The 14,372-nt window shown below is 41.1% G+C and overlaps 2 long non-coding RNA genes across 2 annotated transcripts in view; one reads left to right on the plus strand and one right to left on the minus strand.

Moving 5' to 3' along the window:
- Positions 1-1,212: 1,212 nt before the first annotated feature.
- Positions 1,213-3,873, minus strand: LOC133238903 (uncharacterized). Its single transcript, XR_009733669.1, has 3 exons — positions 3,420-3,873; positions 2,520-2,629; positions 1,213-1,512 (listed from the first exon to the last, which is right to left on the minus strand). It is a non-coding gene; the product is annotated as an uncharacterized LOC133238903 (long non-coding RNA).
- LOC133238906 (uncharacterized) overlaps positions 2,653-14,372 on the plus strand; it is a 45,828-nt gene continuing 34,108 nt past the window's right edge. The window contains exon 1 of the long non-coding RNA XR_009733670.1: positions 2,653-3,525. This is a non-coding gene — a long non-coding RNA (uncharacterized LOC133238906). The remainder of the gene's footprint in view (positions 3,526-14,372) is intronic.

Here is a 14,372-nt window from a genome sequence, read left to right on the forward strand (position 1 = left end):
CAACAACAGTCAGACAAGCCCTCATCTAACCTGGATAGCCTTGCCTACTCTTAACACTATAATTGTTTTCACTGAACACATCTCTCCTCATTAGAAATTAAGCTCCATGAAGGTGTTATGTTTTTTATCCATTTTTTTTTCACTGCTCTATATCCCAGCATTCAAAACAGCATCTGGAATTTTGATTTGAAAAATTAGATGAAGGACTTCCCTAGGGGTCCAGTGGTTGTAATTCTGTGCTTCCTCTGTAGGGGGACATGTGTTATAAACCTTAGTTAGGGAACTAAGATCCCACATGCCACATGACGTGGCCAAACAAGAAAATTAATTGAATGAAATTACTAGTTGGTATTTAAAAACAAGTGCACCTCATTGACCAAAAGGTATATCCCCAGAAAATTTAGTAAAAAAATGACTTAAAGAATATCGAATGCTAGTTTCACACTGTCTCATGTTGCTGTTATGAATTTGAGATTGATCTTGAATTGCAAGGTTTCATTTTCACTTTAGGTTATGCTGCTTTATAGTTTCTCTAACAAGTTGCTAATGGTCTGGAAGCAAACATTCATATTTAGAGGAAAAAAAAGTATAAAAGAACTTAGTGGTTTATTCACTATAGGAAAAGTGGAGAATTATCACCTAATATAATTGTTTGGTAACTACCTGATATTTTAAGCTTTCCAATGTCTGGTTAAACTTATGAGAAGTTAAAATGATCATAACAAAGGAAGTCAACACTCCCATTCAAAGCACAAATTAACAAAATTGATATATGGGCAAAATACATAGAAAAAAATCATCTTTTTGCTTTTTTCAAAGCTACATATAAATATTAAAAACCAGATTTGCATTATACATGTAAATTGTAAAAATGGAGACACATATTCCATGTTAAAAAGAGCATTAAGCCCGTGTTTTAAAATTCCTGGCTACCAACCACAAAGCTGCAGTAGATTCAGAAGAAACACAGTCTATAAGAAGCTATGACAAGGTAAAAAAAGTTATTGTCTAATTCAGGTCATGAGCCACAGGAGGACTTAGCAGTGTGTCCGTTGTCTGGTTGTTTAGCTTTATTGTGCTACAAACTGTGAGGAGCTGAGGCAACCATGATGCTTAAGAGAACCTAGAAGACCACACTGGAAACCCTTGTCTTATTAGCACAAGTTCATGTGCCCAATGTACAGTGAGTCCAAAAAAACCTAAACTTTGGAGTTTAGAGAAGAGAAAGGTTTATTTCAGGCCCGTGCAAGGAGACGGGTGGCTCAACCACTAAAAAGCCACAAGCTCCCCTAAGCATTTTGGTAAAGCATATTTAAAACCCAGGTGACGGAGGGAGGTTGCAGGGTATGTGATCAGCTCAACCACAATTCTCTGACTGGCTGAAGGTGAGGTAACAGGATGGTGTCACAGGGGCTAACATTATCAGTCTGAAGTACTAGGAGGCCTGGGCCTGTGTGCTCCTGGTCATCAAGTGGTTAACATCTTCCATTTGTTGGGGTATGGGAGTCACATCTGTAAAACAATTCAAGAAATGTGCATCAAATAAAGTTATCTAGGTACTTCAGAGAAGAGCTAAAGCAGAGGCTGTGGGGGAAGGCCTGTCCTGGGAAGGCCCCATAGGGTCCTGCTCAGTTACAGTCTCAACAACAAGTCTAACTTGTTCCGGCTGTGTCAACTTGGACAAGGTTCTTCACTTCCTTGAATCCCAATTTCCTCATCTAAAAAGTGGGGACAATTAATATCTCCTCACAGAGTTGTGAAGTTTCTTTGGTTTGACCAAAATGTTGCATGTATTTGGTTCATTATCATCAGCTAGACAAAAATACCTAACATGCCCACAAGCCAAGTTCCTGCTTTTTGCCCCTCCTCAGACTCATCCTATGCCAGTTTTCTCATCTTAATCAATGTCACATTGGTTCTTATAAAAAAAAAAAAAAAAAAACTTTGGAATCACCATTTGACATCTTTTTTTTTTCCAGCCCATCAGGAAATCCATCAATTTAACCTTTAAATATATATCCAGCATCCTACCACTTCTCATCACCACCACTACAACTGCTCCATATCACATTTCTTTTTTACATTGGGACTGTTGCAGTAGTCTCTTCACTGGTCTCTCTCTGCCTCAATTTTGCAACCTATACTTCTTAATTTAGCCAGAAAGGGCCTTTTAAAGAATGTTAAGTCACAGTGCTTATCTGCTCAGAACTGTCCAATGGCTCTGATTTCACTCAGAGTAGAATCCAGAGCCTGAACCCTACAAGGGCCTGAAGGATCTGATCCCCTGTCATATTTCTCTGGCTCAAATTCTTCTCTTCCCCCCCCCCCCTTAGTTTGTGCATTGGGTTAAAAAAAAAATTTTTTTTTTTAACTTGTTTGGCTGCATCAGATCCTAGTTGTAGTGTGTGAGATCAATTCCCTGAATAGGGATCAAACCTGGGCCCCCTACATTGGAAGCACAAAGTCTTAGCCACTGGACCACCCTTGCTCAACTTCCTGCCTCTTTTCTCCTCACTCACTTGGCAACAGTCACACTTGGGCCTCTTCATTGTTCCACAAAACCACCAATCAAATTCTCACTTCAGGATGTTTTGCACAGTGTTTCTCACTGCCTGGAATCCTCATCCCCCTGTTAGAAAACAGAATGCAGTAGAGTAAAAATGAAATTTAATCGACTTTATTCAATGGTTCATGAATCATGCAGCATCCCATCTAGAACACAGAAAGGTACTCCAAGGAGTTGTACAAAATGGAAGGTTTCTACAGACAGAAAAAAGAGAGGATAAGGAAATTATTGGCAAAAAAAAAAAAAAAAAACTGCTCAGATCAGGTCATCCTCTTTTGCAGGGAGGGAAAGTCAGTAGTTTTTTTATGCAGATTACTTCATGTTGACTTACAGAAAAATGCACAACATGAGAGTTGTGAGTTTCAGTTTTATTCAAGATCATACTGAGGATGATAACCAAAAGCTAGGGAGACAGTATCTCAGTGGCTCTGAAGAAATTGCTCCCAAAAGGTAGGAGAGGAGACAGAATATACATGTGTATACGATTTTTGACTAGGCTTCCCAGGTGCCTCAAGTGGTAAAGAATCTGCCTGCCAATGGAGGAGACATGAGTTAGATTTCCGGGTTAGGAAGACCCCGGAAGTGGACATGGCAACTCACTCCAGTATTCTTGCCTGGGAAATCCCATGGACAGAGGAGTCTGATGGGCTACAGTCCATAGGGTTACAAAAGAGTGGGACACAACTTAGTGCACACGCGCACACACACACACACACATGATTTTTGACTAGAGAATATGTGTAGTCAGTCAGGCATCTTGGTAACAGACAAAATCTAGGCACAAAGACAAGCTATCCAAAGTTAACAATTCTAATAATTTTTCTATGTATGTGTCAATGAAAATTCAATTTACCATCAGGTTCAGAAGAAAAGAGGGAATCTTATTCGAGCCAAACTGAGGATCATAGCCTGGAAGACAGATGCTCAGAAGTTCTGAGGAACTGTTTCACCCGTTAGAAGTCAAAGGCATGGTCATATACATTTTTGTGCACCAAAATGACATTCAGATATTTTACATAATATATACAGTCCAGGTAAGTGCATACAGAGCAAGCAGTAAGTCACTTCAACCCCCTACAGAGTTGGGAAATAATGTTATTCTTTTAAGTGCTTACATCACTAGCATCAGAGAGGGGAAAAATGATCTTTGCTGTTGAGCAGGCACTCTCATCTTGGAAGAGCTCTGATTAACATGTAAGGCAGATGCTCAGTGCACTTTAGAGAGGAAGGGAGAAGACACAAACACACAGAGAGAGAATTTTATGTTTGAATTTTCTTGCCCTGTCTTAAAACACAGATTTTATTTCATCATACTGGTAAGTGCAAGAATCTGGGTTCATTAAAATTCTTTCTGCAATATACATCTATCTAAGGAGGCTGCTTGTCCAAAACACAGAGGACCTCATCCTGTTATTGTCTTAATTTCCTTTCAAAGGAAATTAATTTCCTTTGAGAGGAAATTAAATCACTGCACTGTTGGTCAGTGACTTAACAGGGTTACAACTAAATCCATATAGAATTGGTGTTAAGCAACATTCTTGGCTAGTCTTTGTTCATACTAGTACTGATCAGGAAATTTCAGATTGTATTTAAAAGTAGCATTCCTGGTAGAGGTTGAAGCTGCAATTAAGTCTTGGTTTGCTGTCATGAGAACAGAGGACTTCATTTGAGGTCTGCTGTTTCTTTAACACCCCAGATAGCATTATTAACATCAAATTACATGAAGCTCCATCTCCTTCCTGCCACTCCTTCTCCCTGTAGGTTTTTCTCCCTACACTGCTTTACTTTTCTTCATAATATGTATAATTACCTGATGCCATGTTATATATTTAGTTATTCAGCTCTTCATTGTCTGCCACTCAACTTAAAAATGTAAGCAAGCAACGTGAGGTCATGAAATGTGCTAAATTCCCTCTTGTTCACCTAGCATCCCGAACATTACAAAGAATGTCTCAAGCAGTCAATAACATATTTGTTGAATAAAATTATTGAATGAAATGTTAGATTTTTTTCCCTTGATCAGTCATAAATAATAGTTGAAGGTTGAAAATAAAGGCTTTCACTTTGTGGATTGTGAAATAAGATAGAGCCACTTGTGTCAAGGGACTTTAAAGTGTAGCCAGGAGGTCATTAAGGTGGTGAACGTAATGCACATTCTCAGCAGGTAGGAGGAACTATAAACTTTTGAACTGAGCCAAACCACAAATATTCCAAGGACTCTGCAAGAACACCTGCAACTTGTCATACAAATAGGTGCCCAATATGCTACTGGAGATCAGTGGAGAAATAACTCCGGAAAGAATGAAGGGATGGAGCCAAAGCAAAAAGAATACCCAGCTATGGATGTGACTGGTGATAGAAGCAAGGTCCGATGATGTAAAGAGCAATATTGCATAGGAACCTGGAATGTCAGGTCCATGAATCAAGGCAAATTGCAAGTGGTCAAACAAGAGATGGCAAGAGTGAATGTCAACATTCTAGGAATCAGCGAACTGAAATCGACTGGAATGGGTGAATTTAACTCAGATGACCATTATATCTACTACTGTGGGCAGGAACCCCTCAGAAGAAATGGAGTGGCCATCATGGTCAACAAAAGAGTCCGAAATGCAGTACTTAGATGCAATCTCAAAAACGACAGAATGGTCTCTGTTCCTTTCCAAGGCAAACCATTCAATATCACACTAATCCAAGTCTATACCCCAACCAGTAACACTGAAGAAGCTGAAGTTGAACGGTTCTATGAAGACCTACAAGACTTTTTAGAACTAACACCCAAAAAAAGATGTCCTTTTCATTATGGGGGACTGGAATGCAAAAGTAGGAAGTCAAGAAACACCTGGAGTAACAGGCAAATTTGGCCTTGGAATACGGAATGAAGCAGGGCAAAGACTAATAAAGTTTTGCCAAGAAAATGCACTGGTCATAACAAACACCCTCTTCCAACAACACAAGAGAAGACGCTATACATGGACATCACCAGATGGTCAACACCAAAATCAGATGGATTATATTCTTTGCAGCCAAAGATGGAGAACCTCTATACAGTCAGCAAAAACAAGACCAGGAGCTGACTGTGGCTCAGACCATGAACTCCTTATTGCCAAATTGAGACTTAAATTGAAGAAAGTAGGGAAAACCACTAGACCATTCAGGTATGACCTAAATCAAATCCCTTATGATTATACAGTGGAAGTGAGAAATAGATTTAAAGGACTAGATCTGATAGACAGAGTGCCTGATGAACTATGGAATGAGGTTCGTGACATTGTACAGGAGACAGGGATCAAGACCATCCCCATGGAAAAGAAATGCAAAAAAGCAAAATGGCTGTCTGGAGAGGCCTTACAAATAGCTGTGAAAAGAAGAGAAGTGAAAAGCAAAAGAGAAAAGGAAAGATATAAACATCTGAATGCAGAGTTCCAAAGAATAGCAAGAAGAGATAAGAAAGCCTTCCTCAGTGATCAATGCAAAGAAATAGAGGAAAACAATAGAATGGGAAAGACTAGGGATCTCTTCAAGAAAATCAGAGATACCAAAGGAACATTTCATGCAAAGATGGGCTCAATAAAGGACAGAAATGTATGGACCTAACAGAAGCAGAAGATATTAAGAAGAGATGACAAGAATACACAGAAGAACTGTACAAAAAAGATCTTCATGACCCAGATAATAACGATGGTGTGATCACTCACCTAGAGCCAGACATCCTGGAATGTGAAGTCAGGTGGGCCTTAGAAAACATCACTACGAACAAAGCTAGCGGAGGTGATGGAATTCCAGTTGAGCTATTCCAAATCCTGAAAGATGATGCTGTGAAAGTGCTGTATTCAATATGCCAGCAAATTTGGAAAACTCAGCAGTGGCCACAGGACTGGAAAAGGTCAGTTTTCATTCCAATCCCAAAGAAAGGCAATGCCAAAGAATGCTCAACCTACCACACAATTGCACTCATCTCACACGCTAGTAAAGTAATGCTCAAAATTCTCCAAGCCAGGCTTCAGCAATATGTGAACCGTGAACTTCCTGATGTTCAAGCTGGTTTTAGAAAAGGCAGAGGAACCAAAGATCAAATTGCCAGCATCTGCTGGATCATGGAAAAAGCAAGAGAGTTCCAAAAAAATATCTATTTCTGCTTTATTGACTATGCCAAAGCCTCTGACTGTGTGGATCACAATAAACTGTGGAAAATTCTGAAAGAGATGGGAATACCAGACCACCTGATCTGCCTCTTGAGAAATTTGTATGCAGGTCAGGAAGCAACAGTTAGAACTGGACATGGAGCAACAGACTGGTTCCAAATAGGAAAAGGAGTACATCAAGGCTGTATATTGTCACCCTGCTATTTAACTTATATGCAGAGTACATCATGATAAATGCTGGGCTGGAAGAAACACAAGCTGGAATATTGCCGGGAGAAATATCAATAACCTCAGATATGCAGATGACACCACCCTTATCGCAGAATGTGAAGAGGAACTCAAAAGCCTCTTGATAAAAGTGAAAGTGGAGAGTGAAAAAGTTGGCTTAATGCTCAACATTCAGAAAACGAAGATCATGGCACCCAGTCCCATCACTTCATGGGAAATAGATGGGGAAACAGTGGAAACAGTGTCAGACTTTATTTTTCTGGGCTCCAAAATCACTGCAGATGGTGATTGCAGCCATCAAATCAAAAGACACTGACTCCTTGGAAGGAAAGTTATGACCAACCTAGATAGCATATTCAAAAGCAGAGACATTACTTTGCCAACAAAGGTTCATCTAGTCAAGGCTATGGTTTTTCCAGTGGTCATGTATGGTTGTGAGAGTTGGACTGTGAAGAAGGCTGAGCGCCGAAGAATTGATGCTTTTGAACTGTGGTGTTAGAGAAGACTCTAGAGAGTCCCTTGGACTGCAAGGAGATCCAACCAGTCCATTCTGAAGGAGATCAGCCCTGGGATTTCTTTGGAAGGAATGATGCTAAAGCTGAAACTCCAGTCTTTGGCCACCTCATGCGAAGAGTTGACTCATTGGAAAAGACTCTGATGCTGGGAGGGATTGGGGGCAAGAAGAGAAGGGGACGACAGAGGATGAGATGGCTGGATGGCATCACTGACTCGATAGACGTGAGTCTAAGTGAACTCCGGGGGATGGTGATGGACAGGGAGGCCTGGTGTGCTGCGATTCATGGGGTCACAAAGAATCGGACACGACTGAGCGACTGATCTGATCTGATCTGAGTGATAATCTTGGCAATCAATCAAGTTTAGACAAGACTAACTTTTGCCTCCACCTCTTGTAAGGCAAACTGTCCTTCTCTGCCTTCAAAAACCTCTGGCTTTTATTCCTTAGCAGGACACTGGTTGGGTTGCTATCTGAATCTATGTGTTCTGAATTGCAATTCTTTGTTCCCAAATAAATGTTCTCTGCTTGATTATTACCTCCCATCTTTATTTAGGTTCACAACTTTAATTAAGTATGAAAAATTAACAAACAGATGCTTCAATTAAATATAGTCAGGAAACCAGAAGGGGAAGCTCTCAAGCCCCACAATGATAACAAGAGTCCAGCAGGAAGAGGAAAGATGCCTCTTCTTTCCTGTCAAGGACTCAGCCAATGAAAAGCCATTGACTCTTTGTTTACTTTGACTCTCCCAACTTTCTGTTCCCTCTATAAAAGTATTTTCTTTCCCTACCTGCTCATGAATTACAGACTCCAAACTGAAATTCTCTGCTGATCTCAAATAAACCCATTTCACCAGAGAAATATCTGGCAGTCTACTCTTTCACATGCGTGCACACTTAGTTGTGTCCAATTCTTTGCAGCCCCATAAACTGTAGCCTGCCAGGCTCGTCTGTCCATGGGATTTCCAGGTAAGAATATTGCCATTTCCTTCACCAAGGGATCTTCCTGACCCAGGGATTGAATCCATATTACCTGCATTGGCAAGTAGTTTATTTACCACTGAGCCACCTGTGATTCCCTCTGACTCTAACTCCAGGTAATCAGTATCAGAACTGAACTGAATTATGGGCCACCTTGCTGGTAACAGAGCTGGAGGTATTGGAAAGACATCATGTATTTGATCAATATGAGAGAAAAACCACACAGATGCATTGTAATATAATGTATTATTGAATACAAGAAATGCATGATCATGAGGGTAAGTGCTTACATAAATCTGAGGGATTTAGGTATAGTTTCCAGACCTAGCCAATGGTTCTTGGAAGATATCTATATCCTAATCCCAAGAATGTGTGATTATGTTAGGTTACATGGCAAAGAGGAATTAAAGTTGCAGATAAAATTAAAGTTTCTAATCAGTTTAGTTCAGTTCAGGCTCCTCTATCCAGGCAAGAGTACTGGTGTGGGTTGCCATACCCTCTCCAGGGGATCTTCCCGACCCAGGGATCTAACCTAAAGTTTCTTATGTCTCCTGCATTGGCAAGTGGATTCTTTACCACTAGCGCCACCTGGGAAACCCTCAAAAGTCTAAAAGGTGTCATCTGATGGATGCTGTGGTAGATCTACTTTAGAGAATGAGTTAATAACATCTCATATTAAAGTCTCATTTCAGCCAAGCCTTTAGAAAACTTATGGCTGTAGAACATCTAGATCTGCTTATTATATCCTTCAAAGCATGATTTTTGCTTTATTGTGCTTCTCTTAAAAAGAAAGTGAAGTTGCTCAGTACTGTTCGACTCTTTGCGACCCTATGGACTGTAGCCTACCAGGCTCCTCTCTCCATGGGATTCTCCAAGTAAGAATACTGGACTGGGTTGCTGTTTCCTTCTCCGGGGGATCTTCCCAACCCAGGGATCAAACCCGGGTCTCCCACATTGCAGGCAGAGGCTTTAACCTCTGAACCAGCAGGGAAGCCCAAAATGGTTAATGAGAGCTGAAGATTAACAGTGGAAAGTGAACAGGATAATTGAAAGTTAACCAGACATCATTGTGGTTTTCTTCCTTTGTTCTGAATGCTTCAGAAGAGAAAAGCTGGATTTTCCGAATAACCAATATTTGAGACATGTTTTTCTTTAATTTTTTTCTCAGGTCTAGTTTCAAAGCATACTGAAATAGTACAAAAAAGATCAATAAATGCTGCACAACATCCAAACTGTAAAAAATTCAACAACAGGAAGATAGTGGACAATAAAGAAGGCTTCTCAACAAGAAAAAAGTGTCAGTAATTTCCCCTAAGATGTCCTTGTCCAGAAGAAACATTCTCAGAGGGATGGGTGTGAATGTGCAGTGAGTTTGGGCATCCCAGGTGGGGCTAGTGGTAAAGAACCCTCCTGCCAAAGCTGGAGATGTAGGAGATGTAGGTTCCATTCCTGGATCAGAAAGATTCGCTGGAGGAGGGCATGGCAACCCACTCCAGTATTCTTGCCTGGAGAATTCCATGGACGGAGCAGCCTGACAGGCTACAGTCCCCGGAGTCACAAAGAGTCGGACACGATTGAAGCAATGCAGGCTGCACGCATACATGAGGTGAGCTTGGGAAGAACTTCATTTGGCATGCTGTCCTTTGAGAATGTACTGGAAGAGAAATCCAAGTGTGTGTATGTGTGTGTGTGTGCATGCAAGCATACACCCAGTATGGCAATGCTTCCTTCAGAGCTTTCATTTCATCCAGCACTAGAATTCTCATTAGTGAAAAAGCCTATAAATGTACTGAGTTTGAGAAAAAGTGTCACCGCATTCCACCTTGGTAAGTAGGAGAGACCTGTACTGTAAAAACAGAGACAGTTTTCGTCTGAATCTCAGATCTCATTGTGTATCAGAGAACAACTTTTTTTTTTTTTTTTTTTTTGGCAATGTTTCAGGGAGAAGGCAACCTGGCAGAAATACTAAAAAAAAGGTACTGAAGAGAGAAAACACTTTCTTAGGCCACTGAGAAGGATAATTGCAAATTCTCTGCTGATGTCAGCTAGTTTACAAAAAAAAAAAAAAAAGGAGTAGGGGGCAGTTTGACCCAGGACTCTAGGTGTTGGTTCTGTTTGAGCTATAGAAATTGGTCAACCATGGAAATCCTTCTGTCAGTACCTCCTCCCCACACACCCTTACCACTGTTACTCACTCAGCTTCCACTACTTGGCCAAAACATCAGCCTTGTCACTTTTTCAGAGTTACACTCTCCTTTCCTTCTTGTCTTTCTTTTGGCCATGCCCATAGCTTGTGGGACGAGGGATCAATCCTCTACAGTGGAAGCATGGAGCCTTAACCACCAGACCACCAGGAAAGTCCCACGCTCTCCTTTACTTGTTCTCATACCTGCATGGACTATATTTGTGACTGTAGTACCATGACTGCCACTTGCTTAAACCTCCAGTTCTTTCACCAAACTCTTTTGATCAGATGGGCTTCCCTGGTGAATCAGATGGTAAAGAATCTATCTGCAATGCAGGAGACCTGGATTCCACCCCTGGGTAGGGAGAATCCCTTGGAGAAGGGAATGGCTACCCACTGCAGTATTCTTGCCTGGAGAATTCCATGGACAGAAGAGCCTGGTGGGCTACAGTCTATGGGGTGACAATCGGACACAACTAAGTGACTAACATGTTTGATCAGCTTCTTCGTTCTCTTGTCCTGGATTCAGGAGCTAGAATTTAGATTCTTTATCACTATGTATAATGCTCCTCTCTATACATTTCATTTTCACTTGAAAATGAAAGCATTGGATTAGTTAAAGTTGAAGTCACCTCCCACTCTTTTGTAACTGGGGTTAAGCCTTGCTGACTCCTTCCTACTGAGAATTCCCTGAGGTTACACACTATCTTCCCAGGTGACTCATAAATCTAATTGAATAAAGGGTTCCTGGGAAAAGACACTCTACAGTAGAAGGGAAAGCAAGATCAATTTTACTACAAATGGGAGATGGTGAGATGGTGCTTCTTGAATTGTTGTTGTTCAGTCTCTCAGTCATGTCTGACTCTTTGGGACCCCATGGACTGCAATATGGCAGGCCTCCCTGTCCTTCACCATCTCCCAAAGCTTGCTCAAACTCGTATCCATTGAGTTAATGATGCTATCTAATCATCTTATCCTCTGCTGCTCCTTTCTCCTCTTGCCTTCAATCTTTCCCAGCATCAGGGTCTTTTTCCAGTGAGTCAGCTCTTCACATCAAGTGGCCAAATTATCGGAGCTTCAGCTTCAGCATCAGTCCTTCCAATGAACATTGAGGGTTGATTTCCTTTAGGATTGACTGGTTTGATCACTGTGCTTTTGAAAGGTTGCTGCTGACCCATAAAAGGATGCCGGGATTCTTGGCCTCCAGAAGAGAAGAATTCAATCCGTGGTCAGAGATAAGGCTTGATCACTCAGAGCTTTTGTGCAATAGAGTTTTGTTAAAGTATAAAAGGGACAGAGAAAGCTTCTGACATAGACATCAGAAGGGGGCAGAAAGAGTACCCCCTTGCTAGTGTTAGCAACGGGGTTATATACCTTTTTTTTTTTTTAAACTTTACAATATTGTATTAGTTTTGCCAAATATCGAAATGAATCTGCCACAGGTATACCCACGTTCCCCATCCTGAACCCTCCTCCCTCCTCCCTCCCCTACCCTCCCTCTGGGTCGTCCCAGTGCACCAGCCCCAAGCATCCAGTACCGTGCATCGAACCTGGACTGGCGACTCATTTCATACATGATATTATACATGTTTCAATGCTATTCTCCAAAATCTCCCCACCCTCTCCCTCTCCCACAGAGTCCATAAGACTGATCTATACATCGGTGTCTCTTTTGCTGTCTCGTACACAGGGTTATTGTTACCATTTTTCTAAATTCCATATATATGCATTAGGTCCTTTACATAGAAAACCCTAAAGACTCCACCAGAAAATTACTAGAACTAATCAATGATTATAGTAAAGTTGCAGGATATAAAATCAACACACAGAAATCCCTTGCATTCCTATACACTAATAATGAGAAAACTGAAAGAGAAATTAAGGAAACAATTCCATTCACCATTGCAACGGAAAGAATAAAATACTTAGGAATATATCTACCTAAAGAAACTAAAGACCTATATATATACCTTTTAATTAGTGATTACAATGAATCAAAAGAATGTCTCGTTTCTGAAAATTTTACCAGACCTACTTCCACAATTTACATTTTAGGATAACAAGATTAGAATTTAACAATAGAAAAATCCTCCAGAGCCACTCCCATAATATACATTCTAAGATATCAGGATTAGTCAGAAGGTTTTCAGGAGAAACTATCCTCCAGCCGGATACATTGTTGTTGTATATAATCCTTAGTACAGAACTTAAACTGAGTTGTGTAATTGACTGAGACTAAGAAATGCAGAGGGAAAAAAAAAAAAAAAAAAAAACCTTTGTCCTTTTCTCCTCCTTGAGAATTCCAGACCCTCAATCTCCACTTCGAGAGCCCCAGACCCCTTTATCCGCCCTGGGTACCCTGAATTTCTTATCAATCTGCCTAGGAATTGACTCTCTCACTTTCCAAGGGACTCTCAAGTCTCTTCTCCAGCACTACAGGTCAAAAGCATCAATTCTTTGGCACTCAGCCTTCTTTGTGGTCCAGTTCTCATATCCATACATGACTACTGGAAAAACCACAGCTTTGACTAGATGGACCTTTGTTGGCAAAGTAATGTCTCTGCTTTTTAATATGCTGTCTAGACTTGTCATAGCTTTCATTCCAAGGAGCAATCATCTTTTAATTTCATAGCTGCAGTCACCATCTGCAGTGACTTTGGAGTCCAAGAAAAAAAAAATCTGTCACTGTTTCCATTGTTTCCCCATCTAGTTTTGATGAAGTGATGGAACCAAGTGCCATGATCTTACTTTTTTGAATGTTGAGTTTTAAGCCAGCTTTTTCCCTCTCATCTTGCACCTTCTTCAAGAGGGTCTCTAGTTCCTCTTCGTTTTCTGCCATCTGCATAGCTGAGATAGCTGATATATCTGAGGTTATTGAAATTTCTTCTGGCAATCTTGATTACAGCTAGTGCTTCATCATTTTGCATGATGTACTCTACATATAAGTTAAATAATCACTAAGCTTAAAATAATGAGGCTATGCTGGATTATCCAGGTGGCCCAGTGTAATAACAGGAATGCTTAAGAGGAAGAGGAAGGCAGGAAACGGACAGGCGGCAGCACAAGGACACAGCCGCCACTGCAGGCTCCAGAGCTGGAAGGAGAGGCCGCAAGCCAAGGCACAAGACGGCCTCTAGATGCTGCAAAGGGAATCCACCCTCTAGCAGGAACACGACCCTGCTGACACCTTCCTGGAGTCTACCCAGTGAAACTCGTTTCAGACTTTTGACCTCGCAATCTACACGTTGATACAATGGGGTATTTTGAGCCACTCAATCTGTTCCTACCTTCAACACTGCCTCATTTTGTCTATTCCTGTAACTTATAGCCCCTTGAAAATCATGCACCCAACTCAAGCCTCATAGTTTGGTAGTGCATTAAAATAGACCTTCAACACCTTCACCTTTGTTGCTTTTCAGTCGCTCAGTGGTGTCCAGCTCTTTGCAACCTCTTGGACTGCAGCATGCCACACTTCCTGGTCCTTCACCGTCTCCTGGAGTTTGCTCAAACTCATGCCCATTGAGTTGGTGATACCATCCAACCATCTCATCCTCTGTCATCCCTTTCTACTCCTGCCTTCAATCTTTCCCAGCATCAGGGTCTTTTCTAATTAGTCAGCTGTTCACATCAGGTGGCCATAGTATTGAAGCTTCTGCTTCAGCATCAATCCTTCCAGTGAATATTCAGGGTTGATTTCCTTTAGAATGGACTGGTTTGATCTCCATGCTGTCCAAGGGACTCTCAAGAGTCTTCT

This window comes from Bos javanicus, chromosome 3 (genome assembly GCF_032452875.1).
Source record: "Bos javanicus breed banteng chromosome 3, ARS-OSU_banteng_1.0, whole genome shotgun sequence".
Taxonomy (NCBI): domain Eukaryota; kingdom Metazoa; phylum Chordata; class Mammalia; order Artiodactyla; family Bovidae; genus Bos; species Bos javanicus.